General features: G+C 38.5%; 1 protein-coding gene across 3 annotated transcripts in view; it reads right to left on the minus strand.

Moving 5' to 3' along the window:
• CTNNA3 (catenin alpha 3) overlaps positions 1–22,653 on the minus strand; it is a 539,182-nt gene that overhangs the window by 375,179 nt on the left and 141,350 nt on the right. The gene's annotated exons all lie outside the window — the stretch shown is intronic.

The raw sequence follows: 22,653 nt of genomic DNA on the forward strand, positions 1-22,653 counted from the left end.
CATAAATTATTTGTTATTCAAAACATTACTTGTCTTTTTAAGAATCATCTTAAACCTCTACACTTCATCTTCTTATTTTTTTTACTACACAGGTTCTTGAATTTCAGGTCATCTTCTACAAGTGCTGGAATTTTACTATGCACAATTTGAAAATACATTTTGCTAATTGTAAAATGAAACCAAAAATGCAGGTGTCATTCTGGTCGAGTGACTGTTGTACTGCAGGAAGAAGTTACCTGCTTCATTTCGAAGCTGTTTTTAAGGTTTAATGTTTACGCATTCTGGTTATAACAGAAGGCCTGACCTGCTAGGATCAAATACCATCCTCCAAAAAGATTATTTCAGTTATTCTTACTCTGTCCTTCCTATTCTTTACCTTGACCCACTGCCCTCAAATATTTATGGTGCATGAACGTGGTCCCGGCACTGACGCAATTACTCAAAATGCACAGATGTTCAAAGGCTCCATGTACTTCCAATTTATGGAGAACTGTATGACATTAATATTTTCAATGTTAGACACACTAATGAACCTTGGCTAAAGAACATGATAAAATATTTTCTTATGCCAAGAGACACAAAATCTTTTTGATGTATCTGGTTAAACAAGCACAACTGGGTATATATCCACGTACACACAAACATTTCTGCATTTGTTTCTTTTCCTCAATAATGAAGCACACATTAATGAATCCAGTTTGTCTTAGATCTGTAGTTTCAGGCCAACATATCAATAGACAAAGGGTAGAACAGCAGGGTCACAGAAGTAGCAGCGATTCTGCACCTCACGGGTCTCCAACACTACCACCATCAACTTCCTGGGCTTTTGTAGTGCCAGGCTCTCTATAACCCCAACGGGCTGCTCCAGTGCTCCGAAAGACGGATACAACATCCAGGGCCCAAAGCAGCAGTGGAATATGTGCACACCCCAAATCTAGAGTGTCAAAAACCATACGTTTCCATACATATAACTGGATACCATTTTTTTAATGGACTACATTAACCCGAAATCTGCTACTCTCAAGAAGATGGACGTCTTCAAGAAAACTAGACGGCAGGTAGGTAGCTTCCCTAAAAAATCCTATAATGAAAAAAATCTAGGTTAAGCTAACCCAAACAAGGACTCACTCCTCAGGTCCTATGTTAGTGTACACCTGCTTTCCAACAGATTATTGCCAGCTATATACTGACTCGGACTGCACAGAAACAGTAAATGCTCTAGTTTATGTGGAGAAAACCAAAAAGTATCACTTAATAAAGCCCCAGCCTTCTAAGCTACAAGTTAGCAAGAAGAAATCAGGCTGAGCCTATGGGTTCAAATATTTATTTATAGAGGGTCACTTTCATATATCATTTCCATTTGCAATAAGATCCATAAACCACAAATAGAGGTAGCCAACAACATCAGTTTCAGTCTTGCAGTTAAGTGACACCACCATATCCTGGCAGATCATTTTATCAAGAAAAAGCTGAGCGAATTCATTATGCTTGCAAAATACAAACTGATAGAGAGTATAACCTCTATCAACAAAAAAACCCAGACAATTTTAAAAATAAATCTTGCTACAAGCAACAATTCACACCATGCATCAGTGGATCATGCTGCTACAGCAATTTACAGGGCTGAAACACCCATTAGGAAATCAAGCACAAGTATCTGAATGGAGGTCCTATCTAAAGAAGAAGGTATATAAGAAGATTAATGATTAATCTGACAAATTACTGCATATGTCCCAAGACAGTATATTTAAAAAAAAAAAAAAAACGACAAACGCCAAAATGACATCTATACAAAAAAGCAAATGACTGTTTCAATTAAAAAGTGATCAAAATTTGCAGTATATGGCACTGCACAAACTATTTGTAAGGGATCTGAGAGCTACCACTAAAATAGATATACATATATATACACACACATATACAGTTTTCAGAGATGCATTGCAAATATCAGACTTCTTTTGGCAACATACAACAAACAGAAAATGTACCGGCCTCAAACGTTGCGTACTAACTTGCTTTACTGACAGGCACTCAGGATCTCCTCTTCTCTCTGAAGACATTTTTTATCTTTTACTGTTATTTCCAATCCTCAGATTGGACAAAAGAACAGAAATTCTGCAAAAACCACAATGTGAACGGTAAAACAAAAGAAAACAAAACTGCAAGGGCAACAACACTGACTAGAAAAATAAAGCCAGCATTCCAGCATCAATGGAACTGTAATAAATTCTGGACATTGCTTTATTAGCAGTGTTAGGTACCCAAAGACACTTAATGTAAACAAATTACTTGACCACGTATAGTGTCAAACACAAACAGCTGTATTTAGCTCCCAACCAGTCTAGCAGAAATAGTTGAAAAGGTGAGAAAGAACAGTTCAAGTCATGTTCCTTCCCTAGCTTGATCCTCCTCTCTTGAGTGAAAGACCTTTTTTGCTCCAGACTTTTGCACAGGTCTCAGGGGCCCAGGCTTCCGGAAGGCAAATGTTACCAAGCAAAGGCATAAATATCTGTAAATTAATATAATAATGGTTGTACTCAGTCAGATCAAAGGTACATAACCTTTGATCCCCAAGTATCAATACAGGCTGGGGGATGAAGGGATTGAGAGCAGCCCTGCCAAGAAGGACTTGCGGGTACTGGTGGATGAAAAGCTGGACATGAACCGTCAGTGTGTGCTCACAGCCCAGAAAGCCAACTGCATCAAAAGAAGCGTGGCCAGCAGGTCGAGGGAGGTAATTCTGCCCCTCTACTCTGCTCTGGGGAGATCCCACCTGGAGTCCTGTGTCCAGCTCTGGAGCCCTCAGCACAGGAATGACATGGACCTGTTGGAGCAGGTTCAGAGGAGGGCCACAAAAATGCTCAGAGGGCTGGAGCACCTCTCCCATAAGGACAGGCTGAGAGAGTTGGGGTTGTTCAGCCTGGAGAAGAGAAGGCTCCGAGAGACCTTATTTTGGCCTTTCAGTATTTAAAGGGAGTCTACAGGAAAGATGGAGATAGAATTTTTAGTAGGGCTTGTTGCTATAGGACAGGGGTAATGGCTTTAAACTTAAAGAAAGTAGACTTAGACTAGATCCAAGGAAGAAATTTGTTACTCTGAGGGTGGTGAAACTCTGGCACAGGTTGCCTAGAGGTGGTAGATGCCCCATCCCTGGAAACATTCAAGGTCAGGTTGGACGGGGCTCTGAGCAACCTGATCTAGTTGAAGACGTCCCTGCCCATGGCAGGGAGGCTGGACTCAGCCGCCTTCAAAGGTCCCTTCTAACCCAAACTACTCCATGATTCTATATCTAGGCTAGATAATGTCTCGAACAGGCTAGATAACATCTCAAACAGCAGCTGAAAGATGAAACCCAAAGAAGAATGAGGCAAGCACAGAGCAGTATTTCCCCAGAATGCCCCTATAGTCCCCAACAATTTGTAGGTCTGGGACTTACTGAGCCAAATGTGGTGTCTTAATAGTCCCTCTTTGAATCCATACACAGCTTCTTTGAAGCCATATTATAAATTTGTAATACTCACAAGTCCTGCAGACAGTAAATTTACTTTGACAAGAAAAGCTGCCTCTTTTCTTTGTTCTAGGAGGAACGAATGATGGAGTAGTGTAATAACAACACTTTTCACTTCCATTTTTGACACGGAAATATGATTATCACGTGATTAATAACAGACTGACGACTTCCAGGTAGCTTGAATAACATCCATCCAGTCATCTAAAGTACAGACATTATCTGAAACCCTGTAGATTTAATTACCAGATTTCCCTCGGAGGGGTTCTTAAAATCAAGATTCAGCTCACCAGAAAGCAGGCTATTTTTTCAGCTTTTTCAAGTCCATTTACAATGGTAAAGAAAAAATGAGCCTGTTTCTCACTAAGTATCGCAAAACACTTTTCAACATAGAAAGACACACATGAACCCCATACAGTTTGACTGTACGATCCACATTTAAAAGCAGGTATTAATTAAATTTGTAAAAAAAAAAATTCTACCATTTAAGTGAATTAATAGTTCTATTATAAAGTAACAAGGCCAAATTCCATTTTCCTGCTCTACCTAATTATAGAATCTGATAAATTTTAATTATAAAGTTTCAGAATAAATCAACGCGAACATCATCAGAGTTCATGATTAATGTTATTTTAATGAACATCTAAGGAATTAACATTTTGCCACTAGAACCTTGCCAAGAATTTTTATGTAAGCTGAAGTGCAGCGTGTACAACTGTGAAAATCCCACATGGCATGGAGCTTATATTCTAATTTATCAACTTCAATTTTTTATGTAAATAACTCATTCTTAAAACTGTCTCTTTAGATGGTTAACTACAAAGGAGCACCTGCTGTGTAATAGCAAATGAGCCCGCACCACAGAATTCATTACACCCAGTCCTGTTACATTAAAGCTCTAATACATTCATAATAGTGGACACTTCAACGTGCCACCACTATAAAAATGACACATGTAGCGATAATAATATACAAGTGAACACTAATGTTGCATTAGTATGGAATTTCTTTGGATTAACATTAATGTTTGATGATTGCTTTATTAATTGCCTTAGGTCAACTGACGTAAATAGGATGGATGTTATTGTAATAAATACTAAAGGAATTTAAAGTGTTCAGTTATATAAGAATATGGTTTTTTTCAGCTTTCATAGAGAATACCTTCCACTTCGTACTCCATAGGAAACAGACTTCTAAGGTGGATGCAATTCAGCAACAGTTCTATATACAATCTAATCATAAAGTGATTGCACCAATGAAACATATTTCAGAATCAAATAATTTAAGCATTGTATATACAATATATTTCTGTGCTTCTTAGAGAACAAAGACTCATCAACTAGGGATGAGAATACTCATTAAAAGAAAACGATGTGTCCCTCCAGCACTGTACACTTCAATAATTTCAGTAGTTCTATACAACAGCATGTCATAAATGAGGCATGGAAAGCCATTAACTGAACCATTCATACTGAATACATTGTGTTGTCATTTATTCTTCGAAAAGAAATAATGAAACTGATTTATTTTTGTAGTAATGATGATGCACCTCCCTTTTACATCTTGCTGTTGATAACTTTTAATTTTAAAGAACCTGTAAACTCACACAATTAGTCTAGACTTCACTATCAAAAAGCCTTATTCTCATTCTCAGGAAAGGAAAAAATAGAGCTCTCAATGGTATGTCTCAATATGCAAATAAGATTAATGAAGAAGATTTTTTCCCTTGTCTTCTGCTTTAGCATTATGTAGATGGTTCATATTTCTTCTCCTTACACATCTACAACTTTCCTCTTTCTCCAAGTTCTAACTGTCACAATTGAGAATGTCAGAAATAAAAAAACTATTCAGGCTGAGTTACTGGAGAGGAAAAAAAAAAAAAGTGTTAAATGCCTTTCAGGTATCCATCTCCAGAGCTGAACACCTTTGCTGCCTATTGGGAACACGCTAAAGCTTGTCTGACTCAAGTGCCTTTTACTTCACCACTACATCATAGAATCTTCATGGTTGGAAAGCACCTTTGAGATCATCGAGTCCAACCATACACACACACACACACAAAAAAAACCCCTACAATCTCTGTCACTAGAGCATGCCCTGAAGTGCCAAATCTACACGTTTCTTAAATACCTCTAGGGTTGGTGACTCAACCACCTCCCTGGGCAGGCTGTTCCAGTGCCTGACCACTCTTTCAGTAAAGTAATTCTTCCTAATATCTAATCTAAACCTCCCCTGCCGCAGCTTCAGACCATTTCCTCTGGTCCTGTCATTATTCACTTGGGAGAAGAGGCCAACACCCACCTCTCTCCAACCTCCTCTCAGGTAGCTGTAGAGGGCAATGAGGTCTCCCCTCAGCCTCCCCTTCTCCAAACTAAACATGCCCAGCTCCCTCAGCCTCTCCCTGTGTGACATGGTCTCCCGACCCCTCACCAGCCTGGTAGCTCTCCTCTGGACACGCTCCAGCACTTCAATATCCCTCCTGTACAGAGGGGCCCAGAACTGAACACACTACTCGAGGTGAGGCCTCACCAGTGCCAAGTACAGAGTCACCATCACTTCCCTACTCCTGCTGGCCACACTATTCCTGATACGAGCCAGAATGCCATTGGCCTTCTTGGCCACCTGGGCACACTGCTGACTCATGTTAAGCTGCCCGTCCACCAGCACCCCCAGGTCCTTTTCTGCTGGGCAGCTTTCCAGCCACTCTTCCCCAAGCCTGTAGCGTTGCTTGGGGTTGTTGTGACCGAAATGCAGGACCTGGCACTTGGCCTTATTAAACCTCACACAGTTGGCCTTGGCCCATCGATCCAGCCTGCCCGGGTCCCTCTGTAGAGCCTTCCTACCCTCAAGCAGATCAACACTCCCACCTAGTTTGGTGTCATCTGCAAACTTACTGAGGGTGCACTCAATCCCCTCATCCAGATCATTGATAAAGATATTAAACAAAACTGGCCCCAAAACTGAGCCCTGAGGGACACTGCTGGTGACCGGCCACCAAGAGGATTTCACCCCTTTAATCGCAACTCTCTGGGCACGGCCATCCAGCCAGTTTTTAACCCAGCGAAGAGTACACTTGTCTATGCCATGATTCACCAGCTTCTCCAGGAGAATGCTGTGGGGGACAGTGTCAAAGGCCTTACCAAAGTCCAGACAGACAACATCCACAACCTTCCCCTCATCCAGAAGGCGGGTCACATGGTCATCTTGCAAATATAAACTCATAAATATGCTAATGCCGTAACACACTAATAACAATCAACGTGGGATTTTTTTGTTCTACCACTACACAATGTGGCATTGGGTTTTGGTCTTTGTACCTCTTTGCACCCTAAATACGTATGATTAATTAGATGTCAGTATAAACTGCCCTAATTCTACTTTCATCAAGTGATTACAACACAAACTTTAAAAGTGGAAGTGGAAGGGGTGAACATGATGTCCTCATCTCAAAATCAACTTTACTATGGTAAATGCTTCCCCGTCTTCTTCACAAACCTTCAGTCTCTGGGAAACAGAGTAGCTACATCAATCTGTATCCATGCTTAACTATTCTTGCTATTAGAATATTTTTCCTTATGCCTATCCTAATTGCAACATGTAGCTGTTGGAGGTCTGCACCTATATATGCCATGGCCACCTTGAAAAATGCCATACAGGTTACTACTGACCAAAAGTCTCATGATGTTTTAAGAGAAGAAAGATATTTTCCAAAATTTGAGCTTTCAGAAAGACAGATACACTGCTTGTGAAGATGATCGGTACATTTAAAAATAAAAAAATAAATAATAAAATCTTTTTAAAATTACATACTTAGTATGTATGTTAGTGAACCTGACTGGGAATAAACATTATCTATTTAATTTCTATTTCCCTTTTTAAGGCAATATAATTCGCAAGATTTGTAAAACAGAATTCACAGTCCCGTCTACTGCCTGGTTTTAATATAGCCACTTCTATGCTACTTTTTTCCTGAAGATTTCTTCATTTCTTTGAATAACTCCTTGAATCTACAAAGAATCTCGCTGAAGATACCTGGATCCTAAACAGGCATAAAGATCTGCCTTTGTTCTGCAGGATCAATCTTGTGGTTTAAATTTAAAATTACAACTCAAGTGTAAATTGTTGTCAGTCTCTTCTCCCATATTCACAAGCTTCAGCACTTCTCATTCTTTTCTTCCCTACCTGCATGCATTTTGCCTCAGGATTTTTGAAGTTCCACCTTTTCCTTAGCAAAGAAATTAAGAAACCCACTGAAATGAAGAACTGATTTCAGATCATTTATACTGCTAAATTATATTCTAAGATTCCTTCATGTAATATGCAAGTCTCTTGCTAAAAAATAAAAATATTCTTGGAAAAAGAATAAATTAATTTGTGCTTCCAGAAATAAGCATTAATGGTCTATTGTAAGACTGCGCGTTTCTTTTACAAAATTCAGAGGAGGGGGGGAAATTTATGCAGAGGCATTGCTAATACCACAAAAATACAAGAGTTACTGAAATAAAACACTCGGCTTGCTAGCTAAAATGTGAAGTGATTTAAATGCAGAGATAATTCAGTATTACTCCTGAGAAAGGAAGTAAAGAAAGGAGATATAAACATCACAGATGCCACTAAGTTAGGCTGGAGGAACAAAAAAATATATTCTCAAAAATTAAATGGAGCTAGAACAGAAAATATTTAAGGCTGTTTTTTAAGAGGAGGTACAGGCTAATAAGGCACTAAATAAAATAGGAGATGAGAAGGATTAAATTTAAGTCTGCACTCAATACACACAGGCAAACAACCTGATAATGAAAAAGGCTTCTGCCTTCCTCCCAAACGAAAAACACTTTATTTCCATTTTCACTAGTACTAAATATCTTCCGTATATCTGAGTAATCAGTAAGACAGTATCCAAATGCAAATCATTATGAGGGATAAAAAAGCTGGTCTTATATACATGAACTAAGAGGAGTAACTAACCACAGAGAAAAAGAAGACAAGACCCACATATACGAACATTTAAATCTCAATTCTCTAGCTGCTCTGGGAGGCAACTAAAGGCTAATGACCTGTTTCACCTACGAGAACTTTAGGGAAATGCAAAAGTAAATCAAAGACAAAATTATTAATACATAAATAAATAAAAATATACATAAAGACACCAAAATATTGCTCATATGAAAATTAATTCAATTACACGGTGCAATGAGGACATATAATGCTGCCTATCAAAAGCAGAGGTCTCCAGTGCTTTAGTGGCATATTTTTCCACTAACACCACAGTTTTCAAGACTCTCAGTTATAAAGGTAACTTCGGAAAATAATTAAAAAACTAAGCAAGCATTACAAAAGGAAAATCAGAAGGTCAACTAAGCTGAAACAGTATGAGTTCCTTTGTAGGCTTACTGTCTGACAGAAGAGATAAATAAGCAAACCAGTAATTAAGAATGAGGGTGAAATGTGCTAACTGCCAATAACAACTCCCAAGATTCTTACAGTTATTTCTCACGCAAGGCTAGTATCTTTATTAAAGCTGTCCAAAAATGAATCAGCATTTCACTGAGAAATATCTTCTCCTATGCCACAAACTTTAGGAAATACATCCAACTATGAAAAAAATGAATTCTATCTATACAGGAGAAGGGGTAGATGTGTAAAATGGAGAAAGAAAGGAGAGAAAACGGTAAGAAAAGCAGACGTAAAAGGAAGACCAAAATGATTCAACTATGAAGGGCCCAACAAAACTGTGTAACTGGTCACAGTCGTAACAGATTAAGGTATGCAAGTAAACAGGAAGTAATGAAAATGGGAAGGCACAAATCAAGCTGCTCATTCATATTGATTGGTCCCAAATCAGATTTAATCCTCTGGGAAAGGGGAGTGAACACAACGACATCTAGATTCAACAAGCTGTCTACCTCATCTGCCATGGCAGTAAAAATAGGTGAATAAGATGTTATGTTACATCAGAAGGATAGGATAGTAACACAATATGTATAAAGACAATACTATCTGAATTGATGCCATCTTTTCAGCTTGAATACTTCACTCTCTTTGGACAGCTCAAGGTAGGTCCATTATTTTTCTTCTGACAAAAAGGGCTTTTACTTTGCGGCGATAACTCTCAAAAGAATTAGTTTTAAAAAATGCATTTTTCACCTTTAGTAAAAGCACACCAAAAACCGTAAAATACGCTGCTCACAAAATTCTTATAAAAATACGAGTTTTGCAATCAGATATACTTGATTTAAGGATAATGAAGCAGGTTTCATGGGCTGCAGTACCTTATAAATCTTTTCTGATTTCTTTTGGGGTAGAGGGAAAAGGGGAATTGTTGAAGGAAAAGATGATAGATTACATTTGCCTGTGGGTAATAAGGCTTCCTACAAGAAGAAATGGCATACTCTGAATAATTATGAACAGTTTGAGGCCAAAAGAGACATACAGAATCTAGTCCTGGTCAGAAATTTCATCTGCCACAAAATACTGATAAAATAAGGTGTGAAGAAAGCAGGCTGAATTCACACTATTTTTCAACATTTTTTGTTTACTAATTTGCTTAGCTTAAACAGCAGGTCAAACCGCAAATTATTCCTTCTGCTTTGCAGAAATTCTTCTATCTTGCATCATGAATGTCAATAGAAAAAGAAAGTAATAGCTAAACCACACAGAGAGAATGTCAAAGCATCAAAACCACAGCACAATTCCAATAAAAACAAGATATAACCAGGACTGCATTTTAACACAAATATTGAGTATATTTTTCAAATAATGTTTACGAGACACTACAATAAACATGGGTGTCTTGCAGTATAGGCAACAACAAAAAGGACAGCATGAAATATTCAACACAAACCACTTTTTAAAAAATTAATAAGACCCCCTTCTCCCTCTCATTCCCCCTTATTTTTACCAGATGCTACACAGCTGTCCTTTTATATTGACATAGCTGAGGTTAACTCCTTGAAACAAGATGACATTCTAGCTCCATTAGAGTCAGATGAGTTCCACCATAGGCTTTAGAGGATTTGGCCTCTTAAAGTAGTGGGATTTTTGCACTTCTACAGATGATAGTGAGGAGTCAGCAATGGAAATAAGAATGAGTGTTTTATGTAGCACAGTTTGACGTCGACAGTAGCCACAACACACTAGCTAATCTCATAATTAAATACTCACCTGCAGCCTTTCGAGGTATTTCCTATACTTGAAAGGATATCTGATGAGAGGGTGACTCCTTGTTTCTCACACTGAAAAAAACAACTCACCCACACAGTGATTTAAGAATTTTATGTGTCACTGAGAAGCAGCTATTAGGAGCCTCCCAGAAACTGCTCCCTCTTGACCAGAACCTTCTCCGCCTTCTCCTTAAGAGAATCAAAAAGACACTGAATCAAAGCTATGCTTTACCACAACACAACTCTGAAAGAGCAAAAAAGCTGTCCTGCTGGACAAAAGAAGCTAAAAATCAAAGTGTTAGTCAGCCAACCCCTCCCTTGCTCATCATGTACCCTTCCTTTCCTACAAGTTTCTTCTCAAGCTAAGAATGCTCAGTGGGGGTTTTGTGAGATGAAATAGCTTTTAAAAACTCCCTTAGGATCCACAGAACATTACCTTCTTTCTCTGAAGTCTCCTCTAAGAGATACTAGTCCCTAGCTTAAGAAACTCCAGAAATTTCTCTCAGCTGAGCACACTCAGCTGTTCTCACTCTTCCAATAAGCTCCACCTGAACAAGGGCTACAGGAACCAACAAGGAAAATAAGGGACCTTTCTCCCTGCCTCTGAGCCAAAATAGAACATACAGTAACATTCAGTAAAAAGTAAACAATTGAATAACAAAAATTATACTATCAATCACATCATCCCAGAACATCAGAATTCACAGCTTTTATCACAGTTCATAGATCAAAAGCACCAGAATAACTTAAATTTTTCTCCTTTGCAGTTTAAGGAACTTCAGGCTATTTTCTAGGTTGTCTTATGTATTACTTCAGCACGAGCTAACAAGATATTGAGTGAAAATTCATTAGCAGCTGGTCAAGTGTAAACATTCTATCAATCATTTTTATTTCCTTACTGTCAGCAATTCTAATTTCAACTCTGTAAAAAATTTGTGTTTTAAACTGTGAAATATATCACATAAAATAGTGACATTTGATAGTATGCTTCTAGATTCTCAAGCTTATCATGAAAAAGTCAGTTCAACACATAATGAAGTCATTCTTCCTTTATAATCACCAAAACCAATTATAGGAGAGAGGAAAAGAAACAAAAAAAGCTGCTTCAACTAGAGCAGATGAACAAACTACAATCTATCCCAGAATAAATCCATCCATTTGTACCTAAAGCTCCAGTAAAAATTCTGGAAGAATTGCAAAGCTCTCTCATGTCATATTTACATGATTTGTGCCCAACAAAAAGCAAATATATATTCTGTGTTCTTCTTATACTCCAGTCAGTGGAATATAAATTATCAACCAGTTACTATAAAAGGACCTTTCACCTGACAACAGGAGTCACTTCTTCAATATACCCAACGCGGTGCCCTGCTCCAGTTTGCACGGTGCTGTTTTGCAGGCAAGCTTTCATGAACAGCTTTTCTACAAGAAATCTACCTGACATTTGGCAGAAGTTCACGAAGAGGGTAGCACTGCAATTAGTCATACAAAATTGTATCATCTCCCTCGCAAATTTTCTGCTCATTTGGCAGATTTCAGAAAAAGGCACAGTGTGACAGGGTCCTGGGGTGGAACAGCACTAGCTTTTTCTTTCATGTGATTGTAGCAAAAGCACACTCAGTCTCTAAGGCTATGTTTACTGTAGCTTTCTGTTTATTAGAACAGAAAGATTGTAACATTGAAAGCAGTTAACTGGGCAAGAAAGCTCAGTTGGCCAAGTGATTCAAAACATAGGAAAATGGTTACCTCCCCCTCATCTGTATCCCGACACAGTTGGTAGCTTACTCGTTTCTTGCTTCCTAGTCCAACCCCTTGCAGCAGCTTCCTGGCTTGCAGCAATCTTAAAGAGCCTCCTCTAGAACCCTGGGAAAATTTCCTCCCTCCAAATTTCAGATGAGGCTTGGCTGGAGGTACATCTCTCTATGGAGGCATAGGCCTGGGGCAGCCTCCTGCCTCCCAGGTGTGCCCTGGCCCACTCCACACTCCAGGTGGTTTCCTCACTCATGCACATCCCGAAGGCAGGAGCAGCCTCCAGGACCTTGCAGAGCTCCCTCGAATCCAAAGTGTGGCAACCAGAACAGGGAGGTCAATGCACCAACTTGTTGTCCTGTTTTCAAAACAGCATGGTACGAAGTGCACACAGAATACACTGAGAGCATGAACATTTAACAACGCAACCACACATGGCCTGTCAAGCTGGCTGTTTCCCTGGATAACCTGTTAGCAGTTTCATCTGTCTGACAAAATACGAGGTAAATCTCTGCTCGAAACAAAGTCAAAAGAAGGCAAAGTGATATTCCCTCTTACATAAAAGCACTAAGAACAGCGATGTTGACATTTCTTAAATTATTAAATAATTATTAAAATAATAACCATTAGAAGTAACAGTAAGTACAGAGAGCAATGTTAAATATTAAATATTTTTATTAGATTTTATATTAATACTGGAAAATTAGTGTGGATTTCTGTCATAAAACCAAATTCTAGAAAGATTTGGTTTGTTGGTTGATTGTTTTTTTACAGTGTATATCAACTTTCTTCAGAGACAAATGTTAATGTGAGAGAACAGCTTACATACTACATTACACAAATGCAATTTGGTTGCTAAAGTTTTAATCTTGTACAGCAAAATTCCAATCTTCTATTTCTTGTACTTGAGTTTGAGCTCATGAACAGATTATAGGACATAAGATTGTTAGGTAGATTCTAAAATACTAAATTTAGATAAATCTTTCTAATGTTGTTATAAATTCGGCAGGGTAAAAAAGATCCCGCTGATATGATAAGCTGAATCACTGTTAAACGTACTACGTTCATGCAAACAGCTCATGAGAAAATTGACTCTTAGTCTGCCTGCAACTATTAATAGCTTCTTTTGCATATCCAGCTTTTCTCAGCTTCTGAAGGCAAAATTGTAGAAGGGACAGGTTATTATCTGTAGATAACCCAGAAGCCTAAAAGCCCCACCAAATTTCTGTCCAGTTGTGATGACTGCATATGAAAAGCATTCACCATTACAATTCTACACTGATCTGGGAAAAAAATATTTTGTAGTAAGAAAATGCACCATGAATACTGTGAATATTACTTTAATTGAAATGTAAGCCAATATAAGTGGGGCCAAAAGGGATGTCACGGCCACTTTTTCCATCCTGACCACTGTGAAACAGGACAGATGTTCCTGGAGCTGCTCAAACAGATGTTTGTCTAAACAGCCTTTAACTGTGTCCACAAATGAATCTCTACGGCCTCCCAAGGTAACCTGTTCCAGTGTTTACTTGTCTATATGGTTGGTTGATTAACCTAACATCACAAAAATTTTGCTTTTTATCAATTACATTTGCCTTTCTTTTAACAGATATGGAGAATAACTTAACAACATACACCTTATGAAAATGTCTTCCATATTTGAAAACATTATTGTGTTCCTCTTCTCCATATTCTCATTTCTAAATTACGCAAACTCAGTTAAAGCAGATTCTTCTTCTTCTATGTTCTAAAATCCTTGCTTCATTTTGTTCCTCTTATCAGCCCACTCTATTCTTAAACTGTGATGCCCAAAAGTACATACTGAGCTGAGGAGCCCTACTGATGGTTCATTTCATCTGTAATTCTCTGCAGCTCCCAATGCCTTATGAACAGTACCACTGCTAAGTCAGAAATCCTGCATTTTTATTTATACAGCTGACTTCTTCCCAAGGGTAATCATTTGGACTTGTCGTTTCAAGTTGCAGATTTCAGACTATTTCTCCAAATTAAAAATAAAAAAATAAAAAATAAGGAAGGGGGGGATGTTTTTACTGTCCTATAAAATACTTAGAACTCTCATCAGGGTATCATCATTCAAAGTCTCAACAAGTCCACTCTTCATTTCCTCAGCCACCTTATTAATGAAAACATGTAATGTAGGTGGACCCAGGCCAGTCCTTGCAGAATCATATTTTATTAAAATATCCCAAGCGTACCTGCAGCACAATTCACTAGGAACGTTATTTTTCAGTGAACTGTATTTTCCCTTAATAGTAAGTTAACTATGCTTCTCAAGTTTGCTCACGAAAACACCCTCCTCTCAGTGTGAAATGCTGTGTGCAAAGTTACACCATGTTTACTACTTCCCTTTTAACCACTAGCCAGCTAGTCTGTTGAAGAACTAGATGTATTTGCCAAAGGGTAATTTGAAAATTCATGCTTGTTGTTTATCACCGCCTTCTTATCCTGAAGATTTTTAGGAAATGAACATTTAAGGTTTTCCTGCAGCTTCCTCCCGGTTATCCAAGTTACTTGGATTTATCTACAAATTCCCTAGTTTTAACATAAGTTTTGCTTTTCTACTACTTGCAAATACTCACTCCTCACTGTTTTTTACAATCAAGGTCAATGGTTCAGAAACTCCTTTCTTAAACATTGTTTAACCTCTTTCTGGCATGTATTTCGCTTTGTCTTATTAACTGCATTAAGCGCTTATTCCCAGCTAACTATTTACATGAAGCCTGAAGCAGGCAGAAAAAGCATGGTAATTTTGAGTTACTGTCCCCCATTTAGGAAGGTCTTTACTTTCCTCCTTAGTTCCTCTTATTAATAATGGATTAGTAGAAATTTCTCTTTCTGCTTTATGCAACTTCTACTGGTTTTAACACATTCTGTGCCACAGCTTTTTTAGTGGTGTCCACAATCAGTGTATGTCTTTTTATTTGCATCGCATCCCTATTTTATTTTCCAGTCACCAAAAAGATGCTGATGCAGGCAAGTTGGTCACTTTCTATGCTTTCCAAAAGTTTGCACTTGTGCTTTAAATAGCTTCTACCCTCTACCTTCTTTTGAATCCCTTGTCTTTATTTTAATCTTTTTTAAATGAATGATTTTGCTGTTTCACTTGTAATCTTTAGAATGTTTCTTATTTTCTTATAGTATTTTTGACTAGATTTCTTCTAATGCTCAGGCTTCCACCCTCCTCTTCACTATTAAAATTAACTAGTTCTTCCTTTTAACAGAGCAAAAAAGTCTTTGATACTCTACAAAAACTTGTTGGAGTGCGCCTTGCTGTATTACTTTTGCAATAGAACGTTTGTTATCTGGACAAAGGAGCAAACAGCCATTCTGACCTAGAAATCACATCAAAAATCTTCATCTATCCAACAGCCAGGCCTTACAGAACTGAGGGGAAGGTATGACTTTCGTAGAGAGATGGTGGCAATGGTTTCCCAGGACTCCCACAGAAGCACTATGTTACACAGTTGTCCTGAGCACAGAGCTAGATCTCACAGCAATCCTACGACAGTGTTTTCAAACTCCTCCTCATTTACTTCCTCCTGTCACTGAAGATTCACTCTCACCACCAGCCAGAGGGAATACCAAGGACAGGATGATATTCACGGTGTTTGCAAGCAATGCATGATTCCAGATTTACAGGCTGGCCTATAGATCTCTATCATAGATACACACAGACCCTCCGCTACAATAATAAACTAGAGAATAAAAAAATTAAAACTTCCACCCTGAATTAGTGGTCAAAACAAAAATCTAAAAACATTCCTTGCGGTTATTTTTTCAACCTCCCTATTTTAATTAAGTTGTAGTAACTATTTGGGTTTGTAATAATATTCCGCTGGAGCTGTATCTAAATAAATGCCAGGGAAATAATTTGAATACCTGACCTTTGCCAAACATCACTTTTGCTCCAGACATGGAAAAGCCAGACTCTTTGGCAATGTCTACGAATATACAGCAGCCTGAATTACATCACCCAGCTCTCCTCTGTCCTCACCCATGTTAAGAGTAGGATCTCCTCTTCTCCATGTGGTAAATGATACTCTTACTGACAAAATTTACCTTTCCTTTTCCTTTCTTTTTAAATGCCTGTTCAAGGGAAAGTCATCTGCCTCCTTCTTTAAACTCATCCTTGGAAACTGCCATCATGTAGCTCGTACACAATCCATATGCCATTCAGTTACAGAGTGTTTCTGGAAAGCTCGGTTTCCCCAACCTGGATAATTACATCTTTATTTTTTTTCTCAACAAGAGCCAATTATAATCTACAGATATATGCAGAACACATAGACTAGCATAATTCACATTTCATACTGAAACAAATCAGTGGGGCACAAAAACATGTGAAAGGAGGCAGGAGGCCTCTGCTGTTTCTAAGAGGAAGAGCTGTTAATCTAAAGAGAGGTGTCGGTATATTCAGAAAAGTGAAACAGGCTCACATTTCTTCATTAAAATAAGCATTGTTTTTCTATGGAAGTGAAAATCAGGAAAAAAATCAGGTAGAAAAACCTCCTCTAAGCTTTCTAAGGAAGAATTAGCTCCTCCTAATGGGTGTTAGGAGGGAAGTTCTCTAATGAGAACCTCTCTATGGGTGCAACCTGAGGCTTAAGACAGGCATTAAGCATGAATCTGTAACACACTCCTTGCCAGGAAAGGATGATGAGTCAGATGCATAAGGGAGAAAGCGCGGGGGTCTTTCTGATTTCCCAGGGTGGACTGAGTTAAGAGCTCACAGCCCACAAAAGGGACAGTTCTGCTCAGCCAGCCCACTTCTGCACTCTCAGTTACTCATTCCTGCTTCCCTGGGGATGTATATAGAGCTTGTGTGCCCTTCTCAGAGTTTGACTCAGCTCAGTAAAAGTGAAAGAAAATTAATCCAACAAGAACAAGTGAACAGTGAGTTTGGCAAGCGGACCTGGCTGACAGACAGGGTAACCGGAGTATCAGAACTAGCCAAAGGAAGGGGACAGACCTGGACGGCTGACAGCACAAACATGTGAAGTACACAATGGGACTACCTATTCCAGCTGAATTGAGCACTTAGATCAATGCAAGGGGAAAAGGGAAACTCTGATGAGATAGAGGGGAAAACTGCTTCACAATGACGATGAAAAAACACTGATGAGGCACCCAGAGAGTCAGTGGAATCGGCATCATTTGAAATCTGACCTGACCGAGCACAGCCCTGAGCAACCTGACCTAACTTTGTGGGCCCTTCTTTGAGCAGGGAGCATCACTAGATGTCCCTGATAACCTAAAATATTTTATGTTTGTATTTTAACCAATAGTTTCAATGATTAAGTTAATACTGATGAAAGCTACAGAAACAAAATTAAGTAGAGGGCTTACTACTTGCTTACAACTCTACCAAACATTTAAAATGGCATTGACAATGCTGCAGACTAACTAACTGGAAAACAAACGTAGCAAGAATCGAAGCACAATGTCAGAAATCAGGAATACAGCTGACTGGAAATTCTCCAGAGGAATCTTCCTTCTATTGAATTTTGCCAGTTTATCAGAAGCAGAATATTCCATGGAAACGGAGCAAGCACAACAGATCTTCTGACAAAACACAGACATACGCCCTGCCAGCTCTGCAAGGTGGTCTTGGAACCAAAACCTGAAAGTTTCAGATCCGCTGCTCCCAGTCTGTTCGGGGAAGAACTTGGAGGCACCAGTCCCCGAGTAGTCTTGCTCTACAAAAATTCTGTTCCTACAGCCCAGAGAGGCAGGTGTTCTGAGGATCACAATAACTAAGGAGCCAAACAGCCTAAGAACCTGGCAGCCTTACCTGGGGCTTATTCAGATTTTGCATGCTCACTCCTATGCAACAACACTCTGGTTTCCCATTGGGATCTAGGATAATACTTTATCTCTCATCTCAACAATCTGGTCAGTTGGTCCACAGCTGCTCGGGAGTAGACAGGTATAAAACTGATAATAATCTTGGCAATGTCAGTCAGCACCACCTAAGACATCCCAGGGTATTTCATCTTGCTTTAATTTGTGCACAGATGAACGCGGAAGGTGGCTGGCAGAATCCAGAAGGATTAGGCCTTTTTTTTTTTTTCTTTTCAAATTAGAAACAAAAAGTTTTCCAATAACTGGAAAGCCAAGAAATAAAAACTCTTGTTTCCTAGCCAGTTGTAGCAGGGATCAAAACCGTCATTATGAACCTCCCTCCTTAAAAAACAGCTGCAAGCTGTCATATAGCGTTTCATGATTCCTTTACCTAGTCATTGCTTGGTTTCATTTAGTTCACACTTTCTACTGGAACTTTGCAAAGTTTTCCTCTATTTCTCTTCCTTATTAGTCCAAGCAGTAGATTGGAACATCATTACCGAAACGGTTCGTGCTTGTGTGCATATGCTGTCTCGCATATACACTGTCCATTTGTGCATGTGAACAGTTAGTAAAGACACATTAATAACACAGTGATGCGTTATTAAAAAACCAAAAAGCCCCCGCAAAAAAGGACTAATCAAGTTTCCGGAGAAGACATTTACCTTGGAGTCCAGTTTTGGTTTCCATTAACCGTTTCCAGGGTGTATGGAATTATTACATTTCTTATTTTCTCCTATTTACATGGAATTCAAATTGATTATTAGTCTTCATTTCTCCTGCAAAGAGCTAAATATATTCAGTAAGAGAATAAAGGGAGGGATTCCTTTACCAGTTATCTCCTTTTACAGACTGACAATTCCTCCTATACCACATTAAGGTTTTGAAAAAGTTAGAAACATTGCTACTTGATAGAAAAGATAATCCTAGATTATTCCCGAGTACAGCCCATAGTTAAGTAGCTGGCTTATCCTTTCTTTCCATCTTTGTATAAATTCTCTTTAATTTTTGCTACTGATAATGAAACAATGATTAAAAATAATTAGAATAACCTAAAATAGGAAGGATTTTCCAGTAAATAGAGTAATTAGAATAATTTACTTTATTTAATGTATTCTACTAAGCATTGCAGCTGTCTGATTTGAGACATTTATTTTCTTCACATACTCAAACAGAAAGAAAATGTGCCAATTGGCAACAAAGGCCTACAAAACAACTGCGAGAAGCAGTTCTTGAGAAAAGCTGATCGTTAAAGGACAACTTTTTTTTTTTTTTAAATTCATATGATGGTGGGGGTTGGTTTGATTGTTTATTTTTCCAGCCTTCTGATCATACACACTGGTCACAAATGCAACAATACAAAAGAATATTCTTCCTTTTTTAGTTGTTTAAGAAAAAGAAGAGTAGCACATCAGATAGAGAAAAAACTACTGGAAATTAATCCACTGAAATTAAAGTTAAAATAAAAAGAAAGTGCCAGTAAAGCTGTTTATGACCACAGACAAAGATCTGGTTTTGTTCTTTAAGCCATGTTTTGATTTTCTTTTCAGAAAGAAAATGGAAATACGGAATTTGGATTTAGATCCTCAGGTCCTCAAAATCTCTTTTAAATCACTGTACTGTTTTAAGATCTGTCTGAACGGTAAAGACAAAGCATTAGAATTTTTTATGTAATACAGTACTGATGTCATCAGAACTGACTATAAGCTATTTCACATAAAACTCCATTGTTCATTCCTCATAAAAAAAGATCAATAGAAGTGAGGCAAGAAATTAAGTTGAAAAGCCAGTTGAGAACTATGCAGATATCTCCATTTCTATCAAGGAGAAGTCAGCTCTGGTTCTATAATTAAGAACTGCAGCATCTTATAGATTGCTGACATACAAATATCTTACATCTGAGTATTTATAAGAAAAAACATTTGCTTTTAGCCACGCAGTAGACCTCAACACTCTGGCTGATGAAATTCATAGGGAGAGCCTTTAATCAACCACTTCCCAAATGATTTCTACAAGGATTTCAAGGTATCATTCTAACCTCTGTTTTATATAGCAGATTAACTAGCACAGAACTTAATTTAATAACTACTCTCCCTTTCACCACCTCAAGATTGCCAGAGATTATTCAAATTAAAGAAACTTTCTTTTTACTACTTTACTGTATGGAATTTCCTGTCCCACCCTCATTAACAGAGTATCTTTTTATCTTCCCTTAGTAAATAATGGGATTTACTTTGCATTAAAAGAAGCTGGCAGGGACATCCAGGAAGCTGCACAGACTTTGGAATTTATTCAAATGTTTAGAATCACAGACTCCACGCACTGGAGTCAGCAGGGACATCTGGGGTTCATCCAGTCTAACCCCCCACCGCTCAAAGCACAGTCAACTACAGTCATGTTCCTTTGGGTTTCGGATGGGAACTCCACAACCTCTCTGGGAAACCTGCTCCAGTGTCCAACCACCCTCACAGAAAAAAAAAGTTTCTTCTTGTTTAAATGCAATTTCCTGTATTTCAGTTTATGCCTTTGTGCCCATTGCCTCTTGTCCTGTCACTAGGAACCCCTCAGGCGTGTCTAGCTTTCTCTTCTTTACTCTGTCCCATCAGATATTTCTATGCACTGATAAGATCCCCCTGGAGCCCTCTCTTCTCCAGGCTGAACAATCCCAGCTCTTTCAGCCTCAACTTGTATGGTCAACGCTCCAAATCCTTAACCAGCATCACAGCCCTCCACTGGACTCTATCCAGTAGAGCCATGTCTCCTTTATACCGGAGAGCCCAGCACTAGACACAGCACTCCAGATGTGTCTCACCAGAGCTCAGTGAAGGCAAAGGATCACACCCTTGACCTGCTGGCTGTGCTCTTCCTAATGGAGCCCAGGAGGCTGCTGGCCTTTGCTTCAAGAGCACATTGCTGGCTCATGGCCAGCCTGGTGTAGGGCTTGGCCTTTCCCTTTGTTGAATTCCATGAGGTCTCTCGTCAGACCTTTTCTCCTGTGTCTTGAGCTCCCTCTGAAAGGCAGCACAACCAGCTGGTGCATCAGCCATTCCTCCCAGTTCTGTATTATCTGCAAGCTTGCCAACAGTGCACTCTCCCATCATCCAGGGAATTAATGGGTTAAACAGTACTGGACCCAGTACTGACCCCAGGGGTATATCAATAGCTACTGGCCTTCAAATGGACTCTGTGCTTCTGACCCCAACCCTCTGAGCAGAGCACTTTAGTCAGTTTCCAGCACACATCACTTTCAACTTATCTAGTCCATACTTCATCAGTTTGTGCTATGGGAGACAGTGTCGGAAGTCTGACAAAAGTCAAGTTAAACAACATCCAGCATGCTCTCACACTGAACACGTTGTTTAAAAATTGCACAGGGTAGTGTAGGTTACATACTTAGCAATTAAGGGTTTTTTAAGAGAAGAATTTAAGGCATTTTAGATTTATTTAGAAAAAATAATTATTTTGTTAAAATGTTGGATTTGATCTTCATTTTTCTGCAATATCAATAGTCTATTAAGTTCCATAGACAGTTCCCTGAACTGTCAATGACTGATCTTTTTTATAAGAATTGTTACATAAACAGGAAGTAAATACATTTTAAGCTAAAACAGAATACAATTTAGACGTATATTCGGACAACAAAAACCAGTTGTCCTATACTGATGATAAAAAACAAGGTAAATGCACTCTGAAGCACCAGACTTCGGTAGTGTTCCTAGAAATGGCATACTAACATTTAGAAAAATGATCAGTCTTCAACATCCTACAGAAAATACGAAACTGGTCAAGAAAAACCTCAGGTAATGACAACCATTTTCCATAAACTATACTAATAGAAAAAATCTTGTAAATTAAACAGCTAGGTAGGTGTTGAGTTAACAAATACTTTATTTGTAATGCTTATCACCATAGTCAAGAATTTATTTATCTTGGAGAGAGAAAATACTACTTTATTGAAGGTTCCCTGAAAAAAAAAATTAAGTCTTCAGCAACCCAATATATTTCTAGTCCTGTCAGGTATACCAAATACAAATTACTGATTATTGTAGTGAATCATCCTCTACAGAGCCGTGAGTTGCTCATCATGCTACATTACTTCAATGCAAGCCTTACGTTAAGATCCGATTAATCCTGAAATAGCTTGGCTCAGAACTGTTAAATGAAAAACAGGGCTTAAGAATAGAAAATCTTTCATTATCTTTCTCTAGCTCACGTGCGTAGATCCCAGTTTATTACAAATTCTGTAAGACCATCTATGATCAGGTAAATTTAACTGCAGCTTATTTTTCAACTGTAAATCTATTTGGGGAATTCACTAAACTACTTTTGTCTTTTAAGCACACTAAAAACCTTTTTCCTGAATAGTTGGTATCT

The sequence above is a fragment of the Chroicocephalus ridibundus genome, chromosome 6 (genome assembly GCF_963924245.1).
Source record: "Chroicocephalus ridibundus chromosome 6, bChrRid1.1, whole genome shotgun sequence".
NCBI lineage: Eukaryota > Metazoa > Chordata > Aves > Charadriiformes > Laridae > Chroicocephalus > Chroicocephalus ridibundus.